Consider the following 17,972-nt stretch of genomic DNA (forward strand, 5'->3'; position numbering starts at 1 on the left):
TAAATAACTGTACAGCGGTTTCATTTCAAAATAATTCATGGACAAATGCAAACACACATCCCTTTACACCAGGGGTGTCCAATCTTGCTCCTGGATGGCCACTGTCCTGCAGAGTTTAGCTCCAACCCTAAAGAAAGTCTAAAGCCCTAAGTCTTACTAGACATACTAGAAACTTCCAGCAGGTGTGTTGAGGCAAGCTGGAACTAAAATCCTCCAGGACTGAGTTTGGACACCCCTGCTTTACACCTTCGTTAATTCTGTCCTGAAAGAGGTTCATTTATTAAGTGTAAACTCAATGAAGTCTAACTCCTTTAGTTTTTAGTTTAGAAATGTTAGATAATTTTAAGCTGATTCCATTTTCTGTTCTTTTTTAACTTTTTTCCACACATAATTTGTGTTGTGCACCTCTGAACACAGAATGACAACAGAGCAGAAAAACAAAAGCATTAAAATGCATTATCTGTGCTGCAAATTAAAATGTAATTATTTCAAATGCAATAATTTGAAGTGGTTGTAGATGTAAATGACTGTATTATGATACAAAAGTATTTAGAGTTAAATAACAAATAAACCAAAACATTACTAATTTGATAGATATTCACTGCCCTTGGTGTTAAGGGCACACACACACACACACACACACACACACACACACACACACACACACACACACACACACACACACACACACACACACACACAATAACCACCATTTCTGAACATGGAGGAACATCACAACCCTGAACAGTAGCAGCTACATCAGTACCTATTTGTACAAATGTGTACTTACTCATTTGTATTTATACAGTACATTAATTTTTGTAGAATTGTGTTGCATGTAAGCTGAACATTTTTGTAATGGAAGAGCAATAGGAAGATATTTTAGACGATGTATGTGTTGTGTGTTAAGACATAACGAACAAACGACTGTAAATTTGAAGCTTTCATGTAACACATTTCTTAAAAAATAAATATACTGTATAAATGCACAATATGTTTGTTGCATTTCATGCCACAACTTTAAAATAATGGAAGGATATCATAGTAAAAATATAAATGATGTATAACGTATCATGTAATAATGTAACTGAGTGTTTGAATGTAATAATACTTGAACCACAAATGCTTGATAAAAAGTATTTTATTTGCTCCAGCAGTAAGCAGACATGCTGACATTAGTCTAACAATAATTGAGTAGCAATATCACATTTGCATTTTACTGATTATAGATTTTATTTGCTAGTTTCAATGTTGCTCTGGAATTAAAAAGGGAAAAGTCCCAGCTAAATAAAACTGTCTATATAGAAGAAAAGCATCTGTCTTTTTTCTTCAGGCGATCACATTTTTTCTCACACTGATAATATGGCAAATCAGATGCTATTTCCATCAGTCTTTTTATCACCGCATCCCTTTTATCCTCTCTCCAGATTTTTTTGAATGCAAATGCTTTAACTCCCTTATAGTTTTGTAACAGTCCAAGACTGTTTACAATGTTGTTTGGCTCATCGTTTTTAAGGCATTTATTCAAACAGGGTGAATTTACAGTGAAAAAAACCACACATTTATTGTTACCCCCCAAGACCTTCTTCAGATAATTCTGCAGGCGATACTCAGAATGATCTTGTTTATCTTTATCAGCCCTTGCAGCGATGAGGTCATCACTCACATAAACCTCATTGTTCTGAAATTTTTTTTTCACTTCAGTTAAGTCCGGACCTAAATAGTCCGAATTTGGAAGACACTTGTCCTTCGTGACTCTGAACGCGATAGCGTATTGTCCCATGTTGCCCAACCTGGGAATGAAAGCAGTGGGAATTTTGTGAGCTTATTTGTTAAATAACAAAATGTAGTAGAAAGAAAATGCATTATATATATATCATTAAAAATTATAAAATAGTTTAAAGTTAAAATTACTGTTTGATGGTGCAATAATTAACAAATAATTCCTATTTAGAACTCATTACAATCTCTTTTACAATCTACTATTGTTATGGTTTTTCTTAATATATTTCTTATCATTTCATGATTTTGATCATCTATGTGTATTTTTTTTTTTTTTTTTTTTTTATCATTTTAAATAGTAAATTCTAGTAATATGTTCAATCAAAGAAACTTACTGATTCTCAAAGTTCTCCACAATATTCATGAGGGTTTTTCGGTCCACAAGATCACTCACATCACAAGTACAAAAGTGAAGCAGGCAGATCAGGAGGATCCTCAGCGGTACAGCCAAAACCTGACGCAAACAAACACTTTATACACAAAGCACATCAGAATTATTCTTTGATTATTCTGAATAATCTTTGAATGTTGTATGTGCTCCTTTTCGGTTTTTATTTTTATTTTATTTTTTGACCAGACCAACGTGAGCAATAGTGATGCTTTTTTAGATCCACTAACAATGCTATTATTAAGTGATGGAGAAGTATGAGTATAACTTACCATTTTATCTGTTGTTCAGATCATAAGGTTCAGAGATGCTGTGTGAGTCTGCAGTGAAGCAGGAGTGATGAGGAAGAGGAAGTAGATGGTTTTTATTCTGACATTCGACTAGCCCCCTTCTTCAACACTATGTAAAGACCAATTAAAAAGCTTCACACTTGCATCACTGGCTCCTTTAATAATGTCACTGAGCATTTTTGTGAGTCTCACCATATGGACTTCCTCAAAATGATCAATAAGAAATAAAACAATTATAGTTTTTCTCAATCGATTTGACACATTTCTCCATATGAATGGAGTTGCTCTCAAAACAATTAACACAGCAAACTAAACTCTTATGTTGTCAAAACAGTTCAGTATTCACTCCACTCCATACTGAAGCACTGCGGTTTATTCTATTAATGCATTTATCAAAAATAAATACTAACATCAAAACTAAGTGTGTTCTCTGTTGATTTAAAAACAAACTCAGCTGCAGATACACAAATGCATGAATGAAAATACACGTTTTTCGTGTTCTTTAATCCTGTTCTTGAAAGTTCTTTACAGTTTTTTTTTACGATCGCTATGACACATTTTTCAATACTTTTAACAATTTTCCTAAACTCTTAACACACCAACACACCTACAAAACACAATTGCCAAAATGTTTAATTTCATGCTCAAAATCTCACATTGTAAACTAAACTCCAACACTAATTTTCAAAATACAATAATTCACTAACACAAAACACTATATCTAACAAAACACTAACACATGTTCTCTTCCAACATGAACATTTAGTCAATCATAGCACAATGTCATTAAAACACCAACACTAGATGGAATTACAGAAACTGCATTATTTTATGTGTCAGGTCCTTATACAATAGACACTATATTTTATTGATCATAGATTATGTGTCTTTTGAAGCCTCTCCACATTTTTGTTTTGTTGGGTTTAGTAAATGCATGCATTTTGTTTCTTTTGCTGCAGAAATTTACAGTTTTTCTCAATTGCTAAAACACTAAACCCTATTGTCTGAACCAAATGCTCAGTTGCCTGAACCCACTGATTGAATCAATCACTCTTTTGGCAAAACCATAAGCACTTTTCACCTGTTTAGACACAACTTGCCAACACATTTTCATTGTGATGCACCCGTGCTGCAAAATGGTGAGCACAGGTGACAAAAGTCAAACACAATTAAAGCACAGATGTCACCACTTGAACACAACAACTCAAAATTGATCACACTTGTGGCTAATGATGTGAGGGAACATATACAGTAAGCCAGTTCAGAGAGTACTGGTTTGTGAGGCCCTACAATGGATAGAAATCTGAGAGGAAGAGTTCGTCTGAGAGGAGGTCAAGGTGGTCGAGGTGATCAGCGAAGACAAAGAACAGTAATTCCTGATGAAATCAGAGCTACTGTAATTGACCATGTTCTTGTCCATGGTATGAGCATGAGGGAGGCTGGACAAAGGGTACAACCAAACATCAGTAGATTCACTGTGTCCACCATAATCCGAAGATTTAGAGAAGAGAACAGGTAATTACCTTTTTTTAGACATAGACATAGACATAGACAGACTTTATTGTCATCCAGCTGCACATTTTGCAATATACAGTTGAACGAAATTTCGTTGCAAGGCTCTGAGCATAAAAAAGGACATATACATAAAAAAAAAAAAATAAATAAATAAAAAATAATAATATATATATATATATATATATATATATATATATATATATATATATATATATATATATATATATATATATATATAATTAATTTATTAAAACAAATCTAACTAGATCAAATATAAATAGCAGCAGTGTATATTGCAGTAAAATGACAAATAAAATAATACTTAGTGCAAAATACAAGGATTCACATAAGTGATTAGTGTCGTATGGGTAAGAAGGATTTATTGTGAGTTTAGCAGTCTTATGGCATAGGGAATGAAACTGTTATAAAATCTAGTTGTTCTGCATTTGAAGCTGCTGAACCTCTTCCCAGAGGGCAGCCGGGAGAACAGTCCATGATTGGGGTGGAAAGGGTCCTTTAAAATCGACTGAACCCTGGTCAGGCAGCGACTGCCAGCAGTGTCATTGATGGAGGGAAGTGCATTCCCTATGATTTTTTCCGCAGTCCTCACCACTCTCTGTACACATTTCCAGGAGGAGGAAGAGGAGGAGGAGGAGGAGGAGGAGGAGGAGGAAGAGGAGGAGGAGGAGGAGGAGGAGGAGGAAGAGGAAGAGGAAGAGGAGGAGGAGGAGGAGGAGGAGGAGGAGGAGGAGGAATCAACAGAGGAGCAATCAACAGAGGAAGAGATGGAGGCCATGCTGGAGGCAGAGGTAGAGGAAGAGGTAGAGGTAGAGGAAGAGGAAGAGGAAGACAAGAAGGTGCTCAAAGAGGACCGAATCTCACAAATGAGATCCGTGCAACACTGGTTGATCACGTTGTCAACCACGGACTGACGCTGAGAGAGGCTGGACTGCGAGTACAGCCAAATCTAAGCCGATACACAGTGGCAAGTGTGATAAGAACATTTCGACTGGAAAATAGGTACTGTAAAAATATCATCATATCACAAACATCTGCACGGTTTCAGTAACTGCTTACAGTACTGTATTCTATGCACTATCAGCACTTCTGTTACCTTTTCCTGTAAAATTACTGTACTATTGTATGGATTTGTTTTTATATATAGGATTGAGGGTCAGGAGCGACAAGGGGGAAAGCCTCCTATGTTCACAGAACAGCAAGAGAGGGAGATTGTAAACATGGTTTTGGCCAACAGTGCTATGCTATAACACTCAAGCAGCTCCAAGCTAACATTGTCAATAACCATGTCTCTTTCAACGATATCCATCAGGTCTCAACATCAACACTGGCACGCATCCTAAAAAAAAAACATATTCAAATGAAGCAAATTTATCGAGTGCCTTTCGAGCGCAATTCCGAAAGGGTGAAGCGACTGCGGCATGATTATGCAGAGGTATGTATTCACTATAGCAGTGTGATCTTGCATACTGTCTCATATTCTTTTACTGTACTGTACTATGTATACTAGATCTACACTGAACTATACAATTTTGCCTGACGTTTTATGAATGGATGGAGAGGAGATCCTGCATGAGTTCATTTACGTAGATGAGGCTGGTTTTAACCTGGCGAGAACACGAAGGCGGGGAAGAAACATCATTGGCCAAAGGGCTATAGTCAATGTCCCCGGGCAACGTGGGGGTAATATAACACTCTGTGCAGCCATTACACAGAATGGGGTCCTCCACCGCCATGCCCATATGGGCCCTTACAACACAGCACTCACACTTACATTCTTGGACCAATTGCACAACATAACAGCAGCTAATCAAATTGATCATATGCAATACATTGTTGTCTGGGACAATGTGTCTTTCCACCGCTCTGCTCTGGTTCAGAACTGGTTTCAGCAACATCCACATTTCACTATCCTATATCTTCCACCATATTCTCCATTCCTCAACCCTATAGAAGAGTTTTTCTCGGCATGGCGGTGGAAGGTATATGATCTCCGTCTCCAGGCTGAGGTACCCCTCATCCAAGCCATGGAGGAGGCCTGTGACCAGATGGAGGTTGCAGCAATGCAAGGATGGATTCGTCATTCAAGACGTTTCTTTCCAAGGTGTCTTGCCAATGACAACATTGCCTGCGATGTTGATGAAATTCTCTGGCCAGATCCAGCTAGGCGAAGAGACGATGTATAGTTTTTTTTGTTCCTTGAACTTACAGTACAATATGTGAAGTGACATTTTGTTACAGTATTCTGGATCTCCATGTCAACATTTTGGGCGTGTTGACAAATAAATTAGTTTCTTCAGTCTGCAACATTGGTCTTGTGTGGTGTTTGGTGACTTTACATTATATTTGTACTTTGTTGATGGTAGCCTACTCTAATCATAGGGAAGTAGAAGTGCTAAAAGTGTTTTAGGTTTATCACAGCAGAGTGTAACTCGTGCAAACAGAGTATGTTAATGTGAAACGTGTGTGTTTCATATGGTAACAAAGTGTGGTTTTGAAACAGAAGTGTATAGTTTTTACAAGAGTGTTTAATTATGCAAAGGATCTGTAGTGTTTTGCTAATTGGGTGTGTGGTGGTGCTAATTGTGTGTAGTGTTTTGAAAACGCGGGCCCTGTTTTGAAAATCGTGCTTAAGCAATCCAAAAAAACTGTAAATGCGGAGCTGAAGTCCAGAAACAGCATTCGCACGTGGGTGTTGTTCTTTTCCAGATGTTCCAAGCTCAGGTGGATTACAGAGGAAACGGCATCCTCTGTGGATCGGTTGGTGCGATATGCAAACTGTAACGGGTCAAAAGTAGGTGGGAGTTTGGAGATGATGTGATTCTTCACCAGCCTCTCGAAGCACTTCATGATTATGGGAGTAAGTGCGACGGGGCGGTAATCATTCAGTGATGAAATTGTATGTTTTTTGGGCACTGGTATGATGGTAGCAGTCTTGAAACAGGATGGAACGATAGCATAGGTCAGCGAGATGTTAAATATGTCCGTGAGGACATAAGCCAGCTGGTCCGCACAGTCTTTTGACATTATAGTACAGTATGTAAATGTTGACAGCAATTATTGTATGACATACTATATACTGTACCACGGTAAATATATGTTTCAGTACATCACTGTACCAATATACTGTAGTATTGTATTGGAGGGTTGGTCTAACTGTTCGTGGGCCAAGTATTCCATGTATATTTTTGTACTTTATTTTCACATGGGCTTACTGTACACAAGTGGCAAATGCAAAAGATTTCTGTTTTGTCTTTTTGTACAAGTGCTAAATGAACAGATTTTTTTTTGTTTTGCAACATGCATTTAGCCTACAGTGAACAATAAACAGTTATTTCTCCAGCTTCATGTCCTGAGCATTGTGTTTTCTATTTTTCTACGTAGTGTTTAGTGACTGTTCAGTAGTGTTTTTAATTTTGATTGACGCGGGGCACGATTTGACAACATAGTTCAGTTTTGAGCACAGATTGAACTGTTTTGAGGTGAAAGCTTGGTTTTGAAAGAAGAGTCTGAGGTTTTGTGAATGTAGCTTGAAAATTGGGTTTTGTGTTCACAGTTTAGAGAAAAGGAGAGCAGCTTTCAAGAAATGTGTCTTAGCAATCGAGAAAAACTGTAATACACAAAATGAATGACCCATCTCAGAGTAGCTTTATAGAATGCCCTTCAGTTTTATTTCATTATCAGCAATCACCGTGTTGACAATAGCAAGTTCCTGTTCTTCATTTAGCAGCTTTCCTCTGCCCTCTGAGGGAGGTAGATGTTCAATCCTAAAATAGACAAAATACAGTTACATATTAGAGACCAGAGGTAGCCTGACGTCGTCATACTCAATTCTATTCAGAATATGAGTCTGATACTGCTCCGTTGGGCTGTGATTATGGGGCGTGTTTCAACCGAACCAGGAAAGATCTCAATTGGATAGACCTACAACCAATCAGAGCAACGGAGCGACGTACAAAGTTAGTTGTCAAATGTCAACAGAACTCAACTGCACTGTGTTGCCATGTCCGCGGGTTGAAGCGACCCCAATTATGTGATATACAAACCCAGGAATGCGATTTTTAGCTGCCAGCCCTGCCAAAATAACACTTATTTTACCCCCCAAATGCCTTTTTTTCCCGGAGAACCCCCCCTGGAAAGCTATTGGGCTTGTTTTTGGCTAGTTTTGAGGAACGTTAGCAATTGGGCGGGTTTTGTTGTAAAAACTTGGCAACCCTGTCTGCACGCACGCTGGAATAAGAAGCCTAACGTTAGAAGAACAAGATTAGTGTACGATCTTTGCCGGTGTTGTAAAAAAAATAATTTAAGGATACACAGAGTACTTACCAACACGATCATCATTTCTGAGAGAAATAGTAAAGGTGAATGCATATACGAACAAGTTCTCCGTTTAGGATTAGAACAAACTCAACCCAAGCGGCTTTTGATGACGTGGATGATTACGTTACTGTTTATCATCTGTCCATCATCGTCTAAAGCCCGCCCTGACAATTTCATTGGTCCGAACAGTTTCTGTTCAGGCATAATTACTTCTCTACCGATCAATTCCAGACCGAACTGCCCGAGTAAAAATGTTGTGGGCGGGGCTAAGTTCGGCTGGCATCCAGGCTAGACCAGAGGCATACAGTCACTGTAATACATGGTAAAAGTATTTACACTTTGCAGAAGCCCTTATTTTTTCTCGAAAATTCTGGATAATGGATGCCACTGTGTCCCGGCGGAGATTTGGCTGTACTCGTTCACCAGCCTCTTTGTATGATAGCCCATGGTTTATGACATGGTCAATGATAGTAGCTCTTCTTTCATCAGTTACCCTAATTCTGGCCCCTCTTTGAGCGCCACCATGCATTCTAACTCCTCAATCTCTACTGTAACGGTGACGACCCGATAAATAAAAAAAAATCAAAGAATTATTTAATTTGGATTTCGGTCAATTAATTCGCCGCCAGACAGGCAATCCTGTCATATTTTACAGTTTTTTTCGATCGCAAACAAGCGCTTACCTATACTTCAGATATTTTTTCTAAACTCTTAACACAGACTCACACCTACAAAACACAACTGGCCAAATGGATAATTTTCTTATCAAAAACACATTTTGTTAAATATATACTAACTCTTCATTTCAAAATAGAACACATCTTTCTCTGCACACACTAACTTTACCAAAACACTGGAAATCTGACTCAAAATGAAATTATTCTGTCAAAGAATAACACTTGTTTTCACTTCAGAAGGTACATGCAGTCAATCAAAGTACACCAGGTTTCAAAATACTGGCTATTGTTGACATTACAAAAACTGCATAGACTTTTATGTTTCAGTTTTACATGTATTTGCATGTAAAACATGCAATCCACCGTTTTTACACAAAATTTCTTGGTTGGGAACTGTATGTCCACATGTACAGTAATGTTCACATTCAAAAGCATTCCAGTAAAAAGCAAATCATTTTTTTCCCTTTACTACAGGAGGTACAGTAGAAACACGGTATGATAGAACAGAAAAAGTTTTACGGTATTGCTTACAGTGAACAAAATATCCATGAAACACATGGGGGGATGGGGTCCACATAATGATTGTGAGGCTGATGCTATCGATATTGTCAAATATCTTATGGTCCTCCACAATTCTAGTTTGAATTTCATGCAGTTTTATTGCATTATTTGCAACAACCATTTCTACAATGGCAAGCTCTTGATAATCATTGAGGAGCTTTCCTCTTCCCCAAGAGGGTTAAAGACTTTTTTTCGGGTTTGCATTCTTTAGAGGGACAAAAAAAATCGACATATACATTACTGTATGACCTTATTGACATGTCAAGTGAGAATAAAAACAATCCATGTAAAATGCAATACTTATCTGTTGGTTTGTTGAAAGATGCGTATAATGGAGGCAACCGTTGACCGCCTCAAATTGGGCTGCACTCTTTCACCAGCCTCTCTTAGTCAAAAACCGTGGTTGATTACAGGGTCAATGATAGTGTCACAAATTTCCTCACTGACTACTGTTCTTGCAGCCCTTGGAATGCCACCACCACGCATTCTTGCACCTCTACCTTGCCCTCTCCTTAGGCCTGCTCTTCTCCCTGGCCCTGCTCCTCTCACTGCTCCTGCACCTCTTACTGCTCCTGCTCCTCTCACAGCACCTGCTCATCTCACTGCATCTCTCACTGGCCCTGCTCCTCTCACTGCTCCTGCTCCTCTCACTGCATCTCTCACTGGGCCTGCTCCTCTCACTGCTCCTGCACCTCACTGCATCTCTCACTGCTCCTGCACCTCTTACTGCTCCTGCTCCTCTCACAGCACCTGCTCATCTCACTGCATCTCTCACTGGCCCTGCTCCTCTCACTGCTCCTGCTCCTCTCACTGCATCTCTCACTGGGCCTGCTCCTCTCACTGCTCCTGCTCCTCTCACTGCATCTCTCACTGCTCCTGCTCCTCTCACTGTACATGCATCTCTCACTGGGCCTACTCCTCTCACTGCTCCTGCACCTCACTGCATCTCTCACTGCTCCTGCACCTCTTACTGCTCCTGCTCCTCTCACAGCACCTGCTCATCTCACTGCATCTCTCACTGGCCCTGCTCCTCTCACTGCTCCTGCTCCTCTCACTGCATCTCTCACTGGGCCTGCTCCTCTCACTGCTCCTGCTCCTCTCACTGCATCTCTCACTGCTCCTGCTCCTCTCACTGTACATGCATCTCTCACTGGGCCTACTCCTCTCACTGCTCCTGCACCTCACTGCATCTCTCACTGCTCCTGCATCTCTTACTGCTCCTGCTCCTCTCACAGCACCTGCTCATCTCACTGCATCTCTCACTGGCCCTGCTCCTCTCACTGCTCCTGCTCCTCTCACTGCATCTCTCACTGGGCCTGCTCCTCTCACTGCTCCTGCTCCTCTCACTGCATCTCTCACTGCTCCTGCTCCTCTCACTGTACATGCATCTCTCACTGGGCCTACTCCTCTCACTGCTCCTGCACCTCACTGCATCTCTCACTGCTCCTGCATCTCTCACTGCTCCTGCATCTCTCACTGCTCCTGCTCCTCTCACTGTACATGCATCTCTCACTGGGCCTGCTCCTCTCACTGCTCCTGCACCTCACTGCATCTCTCACTGCTCCTGCATCTCTCACTGCTCCTGCTCCTCTCACTGTACATGCATCTCTCACTGGGCCTGCTCCTTTCACTGCTCCTGCACCTCACTGCATCTCTCACTGCTCCTGCATCTCTCACTGCTCCTGCTCCTCTCACTGTACATGCATCTCTCACTGGGCCTGCTCTTCTCCCTGGGCCCCTTGTTCTTACTCTTCCTCGTCCAGACATTACAGTGTTTGTCTTTTTCTGTTTCCAAAAACATAACTCCTAAAAGTCCTCCTTTTACTGTATAAGTGTCAATGTAATAGAAAAAATAACCCCTGCCACTGAGTCTAAGCCAGACTGGAATCAGCTGTGCTTGGCCCAATTTACCCAACATAAATCAGCTCTGTGTCAATTATTCAATTGTTTGTTTATTATCAGCTGAGATATATTGTTTTTGAACTGATATCATTGCAGAAGCAGAGGTTTTTATACTGTATCTAAGGTTTGGAATATTGTTTTTTCTATAGTGGGATGTTGTGTGTTAACATTCGTAAATACTACAAAAACAATCCATAATTTTGTTGGGAGGTATAGCTTGTCTGTTACGAAAATGTAAGCATTGTGGAAATGTGTTCATTGACTGCATATTGTGTGAAAACGACATGAAATGTGTGAATGGTATGGCCACAAAAGACTGACGCTGTGCTAATTGTGTTTAGAGTTTTGAAAATGTAACAACTGGTTGGACAAATGCTTGTTAGCGACTGAAAAAAACTGTTAACAAATAACCCAGATAGCATGAAATGCCACTCGTTACATAAATCAACTCAAAGTCAAAATTCAATTTAAAAATCACAAAGAACTTAGGATGAGGTTTGGAAAAGAATGTTGTATTTCACAGAAGAAAGTAAAAATTAACAACAACAAAAAAACAAAATTAACCACAATGCAGTCTCAATTCTGGTTGATAAACACATCAAACATAATAAATTCAATTCAAATCATTTTCATTTCAAAAGTACCAGTTTCATCTCGGTTACGGATGTAACCCTCGTTCCCTGTGGAGGGAACGGAGACGAAACGTTTGTGACTAACGAATGGGGGTTTCGCTTAGAAGCCTATCATCTTTGAGATCTTAGAAAACTTCCAATGGCAGTGCCAATGCCATGGGCTTGCAGAATTTGCATACTTAACTCCGCCCTACCGTGTGGGTATAAAATGAAGTACGTGGCAATATTGCATTACGTTACCTGCTGAGGAGCCAAGACTGAACTCCGGCCGTTCCAGCAACACAGCGGATGTGGCAAAGGGACGTTACATCTCCGTTCCCTCCTCAGGGAAAGAGGGTTACATCCGTAAGCTCTGCAGATGTCTGTTAGTGAGGCGCCGTGCGCTAGAGCCCAAGAGGAGGCCACACTCCGAGTGGAATGGGCCCTAACCCCAAGGGGACACGGTCGGCCTTGCTGCTGGAAAGTCAAAACAATGGTGTCCACTATCCAGTGAGACATCCTTTGCTTTGAGAGAGCTCTTCCCTTCCGCTCTCCACCATAACAGACAAAGAGCTGGTCTGAGGTCCTGAACACTGCTTCCTGTCTACGTAGGCGCGGAGGGCACATACTGGACAGAGCAGTGCCAAGGCTGGGTCTGCCTCCTCCAAAGGCAGCGCTTGCAGGTTCACCACCTGGTCTCTGAACGGAACCTTGGGCACATATCCGGGCCGGGGTCTCAGGATCACGTGAGAGTTGGCCGGCCCGAACTCCAGGCACGCTTCGTCAACTGAAAATGCTTGCAGGTCCCCTACCCTCTTGATGGAGGCCAATGCGGTCAGGAGCACTGTCTTCATAGACAAGAACTTAATATCGACTGACTGCAAAGGCTCGAAGGGGGACCTCTGCAGAGCATCTAAGACTACTGAGAGGTCCAAAGAGGGTACGAGGGGAGAGCAAGGATGATTTAGTCTCCTGGCTCCCCTCAGGAACCTGATGACCAGGTCGTGCTGACTTACCTTTTTGTTCTCCAAGAGATCGTGGTGGGCAGATATTGCGGCCACATAAACTTTAAGGGTGGAGGGAGACAGCCTTCGCTCCAACCTCTCTTGGAGGAACGAGAGCACAGACCCGATCGGGCATTTCCAGGGGTCTTCTTGGCGGGAAGAACACCAGGTGACGAAGAGGTTCCACTTCAATGCATAGGCATGCCGAGTGGACTCTGCCCTAGCGGAAGTGATGGTAGCCACCACCGTAGGTGGTAGGGTACTCAAACCTGCCGCGTCCCATCCAGGAGCCACACGTGGAGGTTCCAAAGATCGGGACGCGGGTGCCAAAGGGTGCCCCGTCTCTGAGTTAGGAGGTCGCCATGGCGTGCAAAGAAACGGCGGCCTGCCCCGCAGCTCTATAGGATTTCGCCACCAGAGATGACGAGAACCTACAGGCTTTGGAGGGGTGCTTTGGGTCACTGCGCCAGGTCGAAGCACTCTGCGGACACAGTTGCATCACAACAGAGCGTACGACTGCCCACCTTGTGATGCGGCGATCAACATTTCTTCGTCCTCGCGGCGCCAAACGAGACAGTCGGGACTGCAGGAGCCGGCCCGGATGTGCACGCCTGAACGCTCGGCGGGTTCGGTGCCGGAGAAGGGGGTGTGGGCCGAGGCATTAGCATCGGAGCTTGATTCCACACCGTCACCCTCAGGTCACCCTGGCCACCAGCCAAAGTGCCGCCTCTCATGGAGACCGCAGATTGGGGTGTGGCAGAGGGGACTCTCGTTCTGGCATTAGCACGGAGTTCACGGAGTCTCGGAGTAACACCGAGATAATCATGTTCATGAAGTGGGAACATGAATCATCCACGAGCGCTGCCTGAGCATGCTGAAAGCCCAAACACGTCACGCAGCGTTCATGCCCATCAGAGGGTGAGAGAAACCGACCACACCCAGAAGTACACGGACGAGACATCCTGAAAACGATGTGCCATGTGTAAGCTCTTTTTGTGAGAGGAAGCTTCGCAGTCGATGCCGAAGCGCCCAGGGAACACACAACAGCTGGATGCAGACCACTGCACAGATCAGCAGGCAGGAAGTATGCGATCACTGGAACGCGCCGTCACACCAACACCTTCTGGAAAGCTGCTCGTCTCGAAGAAGCTGACAGAGTCTCAGAAGGCTTGTGAGGCATGAAGAGGTAGGTACTCTTGGCTCCGAAGCAGAAACGTAATGCGATATTGCCACGTACTTCGTTTTATACCCACGCGGTAGGGCGGAGTTACGTATGCAAATTCTGCATGCCCATGGCATTGGCAGTGCCATTGGGCGTTTTCTAAGATCTCGAAGATGATAGGCTTCTAAGCGAAACCCCCATTCGTTAGTCACTAACGTTATGTCGTAGTGACTGAACGAAAGGGAACAGGATATACCCATAAACAAGATAAGAAAACAGTCAAAATTTTGGGGCAAAGAAAAGAAAATGGCAAAACAAACTGAAGTAAAAAAAAAAAAAAAAAAATTAAATAAGATGAAACAAAAAAATGGAGATACACTACTCACGTCTTAGTTTGAGTGTTACCGTGTTTAAAGGGGAGTGTGGAAAGTTAATTGTGTTAGTGTATGTGTGCGGGGGAAAACCAGCCGGTTTGTATGCAGTGATGCCACAACTTTCCGCAATGGTGAGCCTCTTTGTTTGGGAAACAGCACGGATGATTCCGACGATCGTTAAACCAGATTGTTGCAAACGTTCGGCGCTGGAAACATCTTGACTCTGGGAGTGTGAGTGTCGGGACTACACTCCCGCGTCCACTCCAGCAACGGCCCAGCGTTCAACCAGCGTTCTGAGGAATAACAACCTGGTCTCACAGAATTCCGTGAAATGAACACGGGCCCCTTAACTCAAAATCCGTGGCAGTTTCACGGAATCGCCGAAAATTCCGTGATGGGTCCACAGAAGTGATTCCTATGCAAGTCAATGACAGTAAAAAGAAGACATGATTTTATGAATATTTATAGGCTACTTTTATATTTTGGAGCAACTAACTCCACTCCTACCCTAAACCTACCCACTCTCAACAATATAAAACACATAACAGGCAAATACAAGTACAGTCACAGGTATTTATTGCCAAAACTGACCAAAAACAGTATAAAAGTATTAACTCATGTTGCATTCCATGTTACACTCATTCATATCTCATTCAAATAATACACGACTCTTTAGCATGACGCAATCTGTCACGAGACACACGAGAGCCAATGGCATTTTACAATCAAAGCCGACGCAATGACGCAATTGTTCACGAGACATACGACAGCCAATACTGTCAAAGCTGACGTAACGTTTCTTCCGGCGGATGGACTCGACGTTGCTGATCGCTTTTGGGGATTTTCTTCACACAAATTAATCGTTTGGCCTCGGAACACTTGGAATATTTGTACTTTTTGAATAAATTGTGCCTGCAGTCGTATCTGCCTGTTATATCCTGTTTTTTATAATACACAAATGGGTAGGTTTAGGGAAGGGATTGGGTTACGTGTTCAAAACATGTCTGAATACTGTAAATAAAAAAAAAATGAAAATAGTTGTAAATAAAATTATGCTGGCTGATTAAATTGAGAATCACACTCCATGTCTTAATGGCAAAATCATAGTTTCATGATGATAACCATGCCCAACTCGTCTGTATACTGTCATTGACTTACATAGGCATCACTTCCGTGGACCTGTCACGGAATTTTCGACAATTCCGTGAAACTGCTACGGATTTTGAGTTAAGGTTCATTTCACAGAATTCTGTGAGATCAGGTTGGGAATAACGTCAACGTCACCGCCACCGCCACCGCCACCACCACCGCCACCCAGGTAAGTGGAAATACGTTCACCTTCACCTTTTCTTTTACGATTTCGTGAAGTTAACACCACAGCAGTTTTTCCATTTAACGTGGAGTTGTTGGCTTCTCAGCGCACATGGATTGAGGCTTTTCGGACAACTTCGAACACCTTTCTCCACAAAAAAAACTCTCTCTTTTTTCCCAAAAGTTCTCCTTTTATCCGATTACCTCATTTCCTTTTTTCAATTTGGCAACGGAAGGTCCCATGGCATGAAATTTTCATTTTATGAGGTTTTTCAACATTAATATGAGTTCCCCTAGCCTGAATATTGTCCCCAATTGGATAGAAATGTTGATCGGTGTAAACCCGAGTTCTGGCTGTCTTTCTCTGCCTTTGAGAAAATGACAGGCCAGACGAGCCAATCCTGAAGTCTCCTGGTTTGACGTCCAAGCAGGAACGGTTACCTCCCTTTCCTCCGCCCAGAGAATCTGGCACGCCCATGCAAACGCTCGAGATCATTGCTTGTGAACGAGTGAATGCTGGCAGTTTCTCAGTGTTTGGATGTACAAATGAAAACAGAAGTCTTTTTTCAGTTCCTTCTGATCTGTGATCAGTGATTTCTGATGTGTAGCTAATTATTTATTATTCGTGCACACAATGCGGCTTCTCTCTCTCCCGACAGAGCGGTGTTTTCGTGTTTTCTATCTTGTGAGTCAGTGTTTTTGTACGTCCTCGTCGCGTCTATCGGTTCTAAAATGTGCATACAGTCATGAGTTTCTGCTCAACATCGGCAGAGTAACATCTTTAGAGATAAACCTCACACGCCGAAGCTCGGGCTGCACTGGCCGGTGGCCTTCAACATCCCCGACCCCCAGTACTGCATCTGGCCCACAGCGGAGGCACCAAACGCGGCGTGAGATTAAGCAGAAGGGGGGTAAGCGTGAGCATATCCGGGCTAGCCAGCCTAGCCCCACAATAAACTGGATTACATTCGATTACTGCTGTTGTGTCTTTGTTTGCACTGTGTACTCAACGCGCGTCACTGACGCTTTTAATTTATTTTAAAAATAATGCTATTATCATCACTTACTTTTAACTCGTTCATCTCGGCAGCTGTAATGGTACTTTGCATGTGTTACAAAGTTGGTAATAATGATGAAGACGGACTCGGTGTGACTGGGACTCGTGTATATTCAGAACTCTCAGATACAAACACAATAAACTCGCGCTGACTGACAGCGCTCTCATAACTCAGTAGTTACTATAAATAACTTTGTTAGTAATCGCTGAGCTCCATCTCTGGTACATTAGTGATGTCCGGTTCGCGAACGATCTTTCTTTTGAACCAGTTCTTTTTAGTGAACCGAATCAGTTCACCAAATCGGACTGAATCGTTCTAAACGGTTCGCGTCTCCAGTCAGCGCTGATCCATAATTTACTAAAGTTACTAACTTTCTGACATGAGTGACAGCCCCTCCGACTAGAAATAGACTAATACCCTGAAGTATATGCTGTAACTACAACAGTTCAGACATGCTGAGAACTGATGTGAAGTGAACTTGTAGTGGCAAGTTTGTGGTCGCAAGTGTCCTCTCGGTTCAATCAATGCAGAAGAAAAAAGTCTCAGAAGCGAAGTTCCAGGTCTCAGAAGGTTAAACTTTATTGCCAGAACAACAAAGTGAGATGCCAGCTGATCATCTGAAACTTCTTAGGTTAAAACATCACTTTATGTACCTTTTTCTTATCGCTATAGATCCAATGGGCACTTTTAGGCTTATCTCTAGCTTTTGGCTCCACCTTAGGTTTCGCCACCATTATAATTAAGCTATATATTATGTTTCTAATGGTGGAAAGTCCCATGCTTTCCACTTTTTAAAAAAAACATATTTTTACTCAACATTACATGGTTTTCATACAGATACATATATTTCAGGTAGTTTCCAGGCATACATACAGGTGGTGTACATTAGAGACCTTCTTATCTGATGACCTTTTATCTCTATGCACTTAAAGCTACCACTCTACTGCTCTCCTCCAAAAGCATGCACTTAAGACCATCCTTCATCTACTTCCATTAAAA

General features: G+C 42.0%; 1 long non-coding RNA gene across 1 annotated transcript; it reads right to left on the reverse strand.

Moving 5' to 3' along the window:
* Positions 1–1,124: 1,124 nt before the first annotated feature.
* LOC307130674 lies at positions 1,125–2,508 on the reverse strand. Its single transcript, XR_013817067.1, has 3 exons — positions 2,443–2,508; positions 2,118–2,236; positions 1,125–1,793 (listed from the first exon to the last, which is right to left on the reverse strand). It is a non-coding gene; the product is annotated as an uncharacterized lncRNA (long non-coding RNA).
* Positions 2,509–17,972: the final 15,464 nt, after the last annotated feature.

This window comes from Gobio gobio (genome assembly GCF_949357685.1).
Source record: "Gobio gobio genome assembly, chromosome: 8".
Classification (NCBI taxonomy): domain Eukaryota; kingdom Metazoa; phylum Chordata; class Actinopteri; order Cypriniformes; family Gobionidae; genus Gobio; species Gobio gobio.